At 45.1% G+C, this 9,851-nt stretch overlaps 1 pseudogene; it reads right to left on the bottom strand.

Annotated features, from left to right (window-relative positions):
- Positions 1-4,672: 4,672 nt before the first annotated feature.
- On the bottom strand, positions 4,673-5,310 carry LOC103655614 (uncharacterized; annotated as a pseudogene).
- Between the last annotated feature and the right edge of the window lie 4,541 nt (positions 5,311-9,851).

The raw sequence follows: 9,851 nt of genomic DNA, 5'->3' as shown, positions 1-9,851 counted from the left end.
CGTCGTTCGCCGTGCAGCCGCCACCGTCGACCCGGGTCTCCGTCGCGTCCCCGTCGCCGCCGAGGAGTCCCCGGAGCCCGCCTTGAGGTAACGGACCTCTCCCGCCCCTATTGCCCTTTGTCTTGCTCTCTGTTGCGTGTGATTGCTCGCCGGAGTAGAGAAACCCCGCCGCCGAGCCGCCCCGCCGTGAATCGCCCCCCTCCGGTGCCTCTGCCCCGACCCAGACCCTACCGGAGAACTCCCCGCGCCCTCCCCGACCTCCCCGACCACTCGGATGACCCCAGGGCCCCGCCAGTCGCCCGTGCCCCTCGTCTCCGGCGAGCCCTCCGCCGCGGGGACGAGCGCCGCCGCCCCAGCTAGCCGTAGGGGAAGCCCAGGCCGGCCACCCGATCCCCACCGTCCATCCCAGATCGGGCGGCCTCGTTTTAATTTGGCCAAGCCCAATCCTGGCCGTCCGCCGGAGATCCAGCGGCCCAGGCCCGCTTCCCCCTCACCCCGTCTCTCTGCCGTTTGGGCCCAGCCTGTCAGCCCGCCCGCGCGCTCGCTCTGTCCGCCCGGCCCCGCTTGCCAGTCGCCCGCGCGCCCGCGCTGTCCGCCCGGCCCCGCCTGTCAGCCGCTCCCGCCGCCGCGCGCTCGCGCGCCCGCCCGCAGGATCTAATCCTGGCCGTTCGCTTTAGATCTGACGGCTGTAGGCGCTCGATACCCCTTCGCCCGCGCTTTTTCTTAAAGAGACCCCCGGTTTTCTGGAATTTGAACCCGCCGTCCCTGGTTTCTCGCAGTTAAGTCCCTGGCCCTTTTATTTAATTAAAAATAAGTCCTTAGGGTATAATTTTAACCCCTAAACTTGTAAAATTCATAACTTTGTCATATGAACTCCAAATTAGGTGCTTCAAATTGCAAAATGTTCATAATATTATTATCTATCTGTTTATGCAATGTTTCCCTGTTGTTTCCATGTATTAATTAATAGCTAATCACTAGGATAGGATTAAGACTATTGAAACCTTATTTAAGATAATTGGAAATGAGTAGACTTTAATAATAGTTGGATTACTTAAGTTTATGGACTTAAACACTTAAGTTTAGGAACTTAAACCAGATAATTATTTAATCCCACCACTAACTTAGACCTGATTAGTGGATAGTGAATCACTTTGTGTAATCCTTTACCCCAGACTTAGGGAACACTAGAGTGCCTATCCCTTTTCAACTATGAACTTGTGACCCCTCTCTGCTGCATATGTTTGGTATATTGTTTTTGTTTGTTATTTTCCCAAGTGCATAGTGTGAATGATTGCTTTGCGTAGACACCGAGCAGTCTGTGTTTCCCGAGGCAGTAGCAGAGGAAGTCCCTGATCAGCAGTTTGGTGAAGGCAAGTGTCCTCTGTCCCATTATGTCCTATTCATTTATAACTTACTACCCCGCATTACTTTCCTGAAACCTAAGGATTGACTAGCTTTGCACTTTACTTTATCCTTGATGACCTTTTGGGTTATTATGGTTAGCACTTTGCTACTGCTTTAACATAATTAATGAACATGATGTGGCTATTTATGATACTGTTATCCTGTTGATGTTGATGATCTTGTGATATTCTAGGGGGCTCAGGCTGTTTCCTGAGTACCTCTCCGTAAGGACTGGTTCGTTGAGAGACCACCCGGGATAACAGTGCAACCATGAGGGTGAAATGGGATGCCCTTAGCTGATTAATTGGATGAACTAGAGGTGTAGTTGCTTAGCCGTCGTGCCGTCAATGGGGTCCAGGCACAGTGCTTGCTCTGCCGAGGCTGAGTGCCGAGGTTCTTTCGTTTTGCTCTTTGTTAGTCACTCTCCTGCGGGGAGGGGTACTGTGTTTATCAAACTGGAGAAACCTAACGGGCAGCTACGATCTCTAGGGAATCTTTGTAAAGGCTACGTAGTGATGCCCTGCCGGACCACCTAGGTAGTGGTCAATGGGGATTAGCTCTCCCCGGGTAGAAAGGGAATCATGACTCATGGGTAAAGTGTGCAACCTCTGCAGAGGGTAGTGAAACTGGTATATCAGCCGTGCTCACGGTTAAGAGCAGCCTTGGGATCCTCTTTGATTAGAGATACAGATGGTTCGAGATACAATGGTTATGATATGGTTTTGGTTCGACTATGATGATGATGTTCCTCGATGAGGAAATGGTTTACGGGATTGGTTAATGCTAAAATCTGGCTTCTACTAATGATAAATACCTGACCAACTAAAAGCAACTGCTTGAGCCTAACCCCACATAAAGCTAGTCCACTTCAGCCAAACGGGACATTTGCTGAGTACGTTGATGTGTACTCATCCTTGCTTTACCACAAAACACCAGGTTGTCCGCATTGTAACCACTGCTCAGGAGAAGGCGAAGCCGTGGAAGGAGACTTCCAGGAGTTTCAAGACTACGATGAATTCTAGGTGTGGGTTGGCAGCAACCCCCAGTCAGCTGCCTGTGAAGGCCTTATCTTTACTGCGTTTCGCTAGTACTTTGATTTACCTGTTAAGACAATGACTATGTGGATGTCTATGACTCTATGATGTAATAAGTACCCTTTTATATTATTATTCGAGCATTGTGTGATGATGTTCATTTATGTAATCGCTGTGTACGTGAGTTCTGATCCTGGCACGTACATAGTTCGCATTCGGTTTGCCTTCCAAAACCGGGTGTGACAACTGTGGTCGAAATAAAGCAGAAAGGCTCTCCAGTCATGCGCCTTCTCCGTTTATTGTTGCCATCAAGTTCATGTTTCCTTGCAAGAGCACGATGGAAAGGGCCATAAACAAAGCCACTTTGTTCACCCTACCCGAGCAGGCTCCACACAGCTAATTTGTAATTTGTCAAGACATCACCAGGTTGTTGTTATACCAAACAAGTCTGAATAAGAAACAATTAAAAACTTATACAAAAGGCAACTCAATGCAAGAAAAAAATCAAGGATACCCATAGTGTTTCCCCATCGCTCAACCATTCTAGTGTTATCAGTAAAATTTTTCATTTTATATAGAGAAATCTTAGCCAAGAACTAAACTAAGATCTTTTTAAGAAATCTGAGACAGAGATGAACATTTATACAGCCACAAACATTTAAATTAGCACTACAGCCTGCTACTGCTAAGAAGACAGCAAACAGAAATTGTTTCACATGTTTTTACAGTCAAACAAAAATTCAGCTATAGAAGTACCTTGGCTTCAGCCTTTTGGAGCTCAGAACGCCTCATTCCAATCATTTGTTTATACCAAAGCCCTATCTTCGCTAATACCATGGCCTATCTGACCATGTGGCAGCAGTGATCACCAAGATCCTCTGACCTGAAACAGCCATGTTCGACATCGGAATCATGTTTTTGAAAAGGAAATAAAAAATGTCTGGTAAGCAAAATGTAGTGAAGATGAACACAAACAAACATGTTCCCAGTTCTTTCCACTGGCATTTTTTCTCAATCTCTACAAATTCTTTCGAAAGTTTCATGATAGATGCTGAAATGCACTCCAACTGCTTTTCTTGCTCATTCCTACTGAGGCTAACTTCTCCTTTAACCTGCGATTTTCTTCGTTATATAGGCATAATGCCTAATCCTTTTCAGAGATTGTAGATTCAAGTGAAGACAATTTTGCACTAAGATTTAGAGTAGCACCATCCATAGAGAAAGCAAATAACTGATGTCAACCTTGTGAAGACGATTGTCGCCACGAATATCATTTTGTTTAACAACATATAAGAATAAAAACAAAAAGTGTGCATCTAGGTCAATCAACACATTTCAGCTCCATTATATTTGCATAGTTATGGAGGTATATTTCAGCAACATAAACTGAAATAGTATTTCATTATATTTTGTATGTCATTGCTAGCTTCAATACTTTAACAAGTGGATAAAATAGCCAGATTACATAAAGAAATATTCATAATTTCATGGATCTTGCATGGACTACATAAGATATGGACCATTGAAAGAAGAGTACCTTTTGCACTGTCATTATCATCTGAATCGGGAGATGGGCAAAATCGTGTATTAAAAATCGTGTATTAAAAAAATGAGAGATGCATTGTATCTCAGCTTTATCTGCAATGCTCAGAACTTGAAAAAGAACGTGCAACAGTAAAAAGTTATATCGGCAAAGTGTTAGTTGTAATGGATTTACATAAACGGGAGAATAGCAACCCAAACCAAAGTTACTCTGCTTTCATAGTATTTAGTATAAACTGATGCAGACACAAAGGCTTATTTATGTACAAAAACTTATGCATAACTTGGAACACACTTATATGAGACCGTCGTTCACATCAGCCGCATGGCCTTATATGTTCCGCTCATCTCTGAACTATCAGTACCGCATGGCCTTATCCTTTATATAAGACTGTCGGTATGTTCTCCACTGCTCCCACCAAAAGACATATCTGGATGGTTTGGCAGACCATCCAAATTGACCAAAGGCTCGTTTGAAGCATGTAGCAGATCAACCACATCAGCCGGAGGCTCATTCACTGAAGAAGCATCTATCCATGAAGGGTTTGTCAGGTCAACCATGTCAACCAGAGGCTCTTCGCTGGGGACAGAAGTATATGGCTCTGGTGGCGTAGTCAGGTCAGCAACATCAACTAAAGGCTCGTCTGCAGCAGAACGACACACGGACACACAACAATGTCGGCTGCCTGCGGACGTTCACAGGTCCAAGAACCCGGTCTGCCGGAGCACGGCGTTGCGGACGCTGCGGAGGTCGCGGCCCTTGACCGTGCGCCCGGTGCCCTCCAGCACGGATGACGACCGCGCGTGGCGCCGCGCCGCGACCACGTGCGGCGGCACCACCTCCTCGTCGTCCTCCTCGTCCTCGTCGGCCTTCCTGCCGCCTGCGCGCCACCCGCCCGCCGGCCACGCCGCCGGCACGCGCACCGGCGCCGACTGTCTCGGCGCCATCGCCCTCCCCGGCACGGGCACGGGCACCCCACCGCCGCAGCCTTCGGCGAGCAGCGACGGCAGCCCGAAGCTGTGCGGCACGGCGTGCGCGCACGCTCGCCGGCGGGGCTGCCCAACCATCCTGCTGCCCTCCGCCCGCCGGCCACACCATGTCGCGCTCGTCGAGCTCGAATGGGGCGCCGGCGTCGGACTCTGGCTGCTTCAGCAGGCCCAGGAAGCAGAGATCGGCGATGTACAACAGTGAGGTGCGCCGTTGGGCCACCAGATGGGCCTTTGGTCCACACGTAAATTACTGGGCCGCACTAACTGATGGCACAGGCGCGCTGGTATGGCATTTGTTTCATTAGTGCCACACCGGCCACTGAGAGTGACGAAACATGGTTTATAAGCGCAACTGTGTATCGTATGTTGCTCACTGAGAGAGATGGAATGTGGTTTATGAACCTGTGTAAGGACGGTTTATTTTGTTGCGCGGGACTGCATTAGGTTCGGTGGGCAGGGTGAGGAGGGCGCGGCTAGCAGGTTAGTGGTTCGATGGACGAACCAGATTGAACAATAGCGATGGACGATCCAGATTGAACGAAGGCAGAACGGCAGGCTACCCTTACAGCCTTAATAAGTAGTAGAGATATAGAGGACGAGATCTTTTAGAGAGTGCTGTAAAGGACAAAGAATATTCTTTTAGGGAGTAAAGTTTAGAGGACGTTGCTGGAGACAGCCTTAGGACAAGTATTGTCTCCAATTATCACTCGAAATTAGAGAGACGGGAGGGAACCCCAGGGAACATCCCTATCCTATGGGGTGTTTGAATGCACTAAAACTAATAGTTAGTTGGCTAAAATTTTTTAGTGAAATTAGGTAGCTAATAAATAGCTACCTAACTATTAACTAAGGCCCCATTTCAATCTCATGGGATAAACTTTAGCTTCCTGCTAAACTTTAGCTATATGAATTGAAGTGCTAAAGTTTAGCTTCAATTACCACAATTAGCTCTCCTGTTTAAATTACAAATGGCTAAAAGTAGCTAAAAAGCTGCTAAAGTTTATCTCGCGAGATTGGAACAGGGCCTAGATTGAAAAAAGCTGCTAATAGTTCAACTATTTTGGCCTAGTTGAACTATTAGCACGCACCCGCCCCAACTCTGGCGACCTCACTGCCGCGAGAAGGAGCTCCGCCGCCTGCAACCCTCCCAACTTTGATCTCTCCAGTCCGATCTCTATCGCACGGCCCAGATCGCGGGATACCGCTTCACGCACGCGCGCCCTATGCCCGGACCCACTTGTTGGTCGCCTGTGCCCCTGGCACCGGGCCCGGCCGGTCAGTTCACCCTCCCCGCCTCGGTCGCTGACCACCCTGGCCCACTGGTCAGTGCACGCCCGCGCGCTCGCCCGCAGATCTCTAATCTCGGCCGTTGATTTTAGATCTAACGGTTAAGTTCACGCGGTAGTTTTGTTAAAGAAACCCTCGGTTTGTTGGAAATCAACCCGGCGTCCCTAGTTTTCGTGCGCAGGCCCCTGTAATCTTGCAGATTGAACCCTAGGCTTTTAAATAATTACAGAATTAGACCTATTTTCATATTTTAAACTCCCAAACTTGTTTATTTTATATCTTTTGTATATTAACTCCAAATTTAGTGATTCAAATTGCAAAATGTTCATAGGAATATTCTCTGGTTAAATAAATTAGTTCCATTCACAATCTGTACACTCCCTTTTTATGTCTAACTATGAATTAGTATATGTATTGATTTATTCACTTAATAAAATAAATAAAAAGGAAAACCTAGTGGTAAATAGATGTTTAATATTGGGAAGATAATAACATGTGATGTATGAATTTATCTCTGGTGTAACCCTTATGTCTCATTAAAAGAAATAGAATCAGATTATGTGAATCATGGACAACACTTAAAGAATAATCAACTAGTTAATGAGATTAGTCTACCCTAAAAGTTAAACTCCCTTTTGAGTTTATACTTCTCTTTTGAGATGTGTTCCCATGTTTGTACATGATTAGTGTGTTGTTTATTTATCATTTACCAAATGTATTGAATGCATGATCGCTTTATTTAGACAACGAGCAGTCCGTGGTTCCTGAGTGTGTTGCTGAAGACCTTCTTGAGCAACAACCTGGTGAAGGCAAGTGTCCTCTGACCTATTATGTCCTACATACTCTATAATTCACTGTCCCACATTACATTATTAAAACTTAAGGATTGACTAGTCTATATTTACCTTATCCTTGTTTACCTTTTTGGGTTATCATGGTTAGCTTTATGCTATTGATTTAACTTAATCAATGAACATGATGTAATTATTTATGATACGATGATGTTATCCCGATGATGATATTATGATACTCTAGGGGGCTTAGGCCTTTTTCTTGAGTACCTCTCCGTAAGGACCTGTTCATGGAGTGACCACCCGGGATAACAGTGCAACCATGAGGGTGGAATGGGACGTCCTTAGCTGATTAATTAGATAAACCTAGGGTGTAGTTGGCTTTTCCTGAGGGCCGTCAATGGGAGCCGGGGCGTAGTGCTCGCTCTGCCAAGGGGGTGCAGAGGTTCATTCGATTTGGTTTTGTTAGTCACCCACCTTGGGGAGGTGTACTGCGTTTGTACGACTGGCGAAACCTAACGAGTAGCTATGCACCAGGGGAGTCTTTGTAAAGGCTACGTAGTGTATCCCTGGCCATTCACCTCGGTAGTGAAGATCGGGTCTGTACGACCTAGGCTGGAAAGGGATCACGACTCGTGGGTAAAGTGTACAACCTCTGCAGAGTGTTAGAAACTGGTATATCAGCCGAGCTCACGGTTAAGAGCAGCCTTGGGATCCTCTTTGATTAGAAGAACTTTGATTACTTTATGATGATGGTTAAGAATGTTGGTTATAATTCTGATCTCAGGTATTTCCTCTTGGAGGGAGTACTTTTGGGTAATAACTGGGTTTACTACTAAAACTTGGCTCTACCAATAGTAATAAATATTTGACCAACTAAAAGCAACTGTTTAACCTCAACCCCACATACAGCTAGTTTACTTTAGCCAAACGGGACATTTGCTGAGTACGTTGATGTGTACTCACCCTTGCTTTACCAACCACCCCACCCCAGGTTGTCCCCACTATACTCAGTGCTCAGGAGGAGATGCTGGCAACATGGAGAACTTTGAGGAGTTACAGGACTACGACGAGTTCTAGTTTTTCTTAGTGGCAAACCCTCAGTTAGCTGTCTGTGTAGGCTTATCTACTACGTTTCATATTTCTGCACTTTGATGATATTAATGTTAATGACTATGTAATAGTCTTTGTGGATGTCTTGGACATCTTATTGTAATAAAAATACCTTTCCGCTATTTACTTTGAGCAATGTGTGATATTGTCCAATTATGTAATCGCTGTATACGTGAGTTTCTGATCCTGGCACGTACATGGTTCGCATTCGGTTTGCCTTGTAAAACCGGGTGTGATAGCTTGTTTCACCATTCTAATTCACGGGATCATCGATCACATAGAACATGTTACCACTATGATAAACTTTAGGTGGGTCTCAGGTCCATATCACTTGATGCATAATCTATGACACTATGTGATAGCCCCTTAGTAAATTGATCTGCTAGATTTTTAGATGTATGGACATAACCCAACACTATTACTCCGGAGTTTCTCAATTTCCTGACAGATTTCAAACGCCTCTTTATGTGCCTTGTCGACATCATATTATCCTTAGAACTATTTATCTTAGTTATCACAGTCTGATTATCACAGTTCATCGAAATAGCCGGTATAGGTTTTTCAACCACCGGTAGATCTATAAGGAGTTCACGAAGCCACTCAGCCTCAACTGAAGCGGTATCTAATGCTGTGAGTTCTGCTTACATAGTCGACCTCGTTAAGATGGTCTGCTTGCAAGACTTTCATGAAACAATGTCACCTACAAGTGAAAACACATATCCACTTATGGCATATATCTCATCAGCATCAGATATCCTATTTACATCACAATAACCCTCCAGTATTGTTGGGTTCCCGGTATAATGGATGCCTAAACTCATAGTATCTTTTAGATAGTGCAAAACTCTCTCAAGAGCACGCGAGTGATCATCTTCCGGATTTGAAACAAACCGGCTAAGTTTGCTCACAACAAACGAGATGTCAGGCCTCGTAGCGCTAGCTAAGTACATGAGTGAACCAATTATTTGGGAATATCTCAATTGTTCCCTTCACATTCGCTATAACCAGTGCGACTCAAAACTTTTTCCACGTAATGGGATTGCACAAGTGTGATCCCACCATTGCTTTCTCTTAGTAGCTTAATGTTAAGAATAATATCAGCTTCTCCCAAATCTTTCATTTCAAAATTATTAGACGGAAAGTCTTTTATCTCTTTAATCACATCAAGACTCGTCCCCAAGATTAGAATGTCATCAACATATAGGCATAAAATTACTCCCTCGCCCCCACCATACCGATAATATACACATTTGTCTACTTTGTTCACAACAAAGCCGGCAGATGTCAAAGTTCTATCGAACTTTTCATGTCATTTCTTAGGTGCTTGTTTTAGGCCATATAAATATTTCAATAATTTCTTCTTTTTCTATTCCTCGAATAGTGTGATTTCTTTATTCTTTGTGGGAACTTTATTCAGGACATGACATGCCATAAAGATCGCCTCACCCCACCATTCCTTAGATAGTTTTGAAGTCTCTAACATGGCGTTAATCAAATCAGTTAGAGTATGGTTCTTTTTTTCAGCAACCCCATTGGATTGTGGTGAGCATGGCGGTGTCCTCTCATGAATAATACCATGTTCTACACAAAAATCAGAAAAATCACCATTCTCCACCACGATCAGGCTAATAGTGCATCAAAAAATCTCTTACCTTTGCGTGCTCGAAAATTACTATAGCACACAATA

This window comes from Zea mays, chromosome 4 (assembly GCF_902167145.1).
Source record: "Zea mays cultivar B73 chromosome 4, Zm-B73-REFERENCE-NAM-5.0, whole genome shotgun sequence".
NCBI lineage: Eukaryota > Viridiplantae > Streptophyta > Magnoliopsida > Poales > Poaceae > Zea > Zea mays.
Note: the sequence above shows the minus strand (reverse complement) of the source record. Positions and strands in the feature narration are given on the sequence as shown.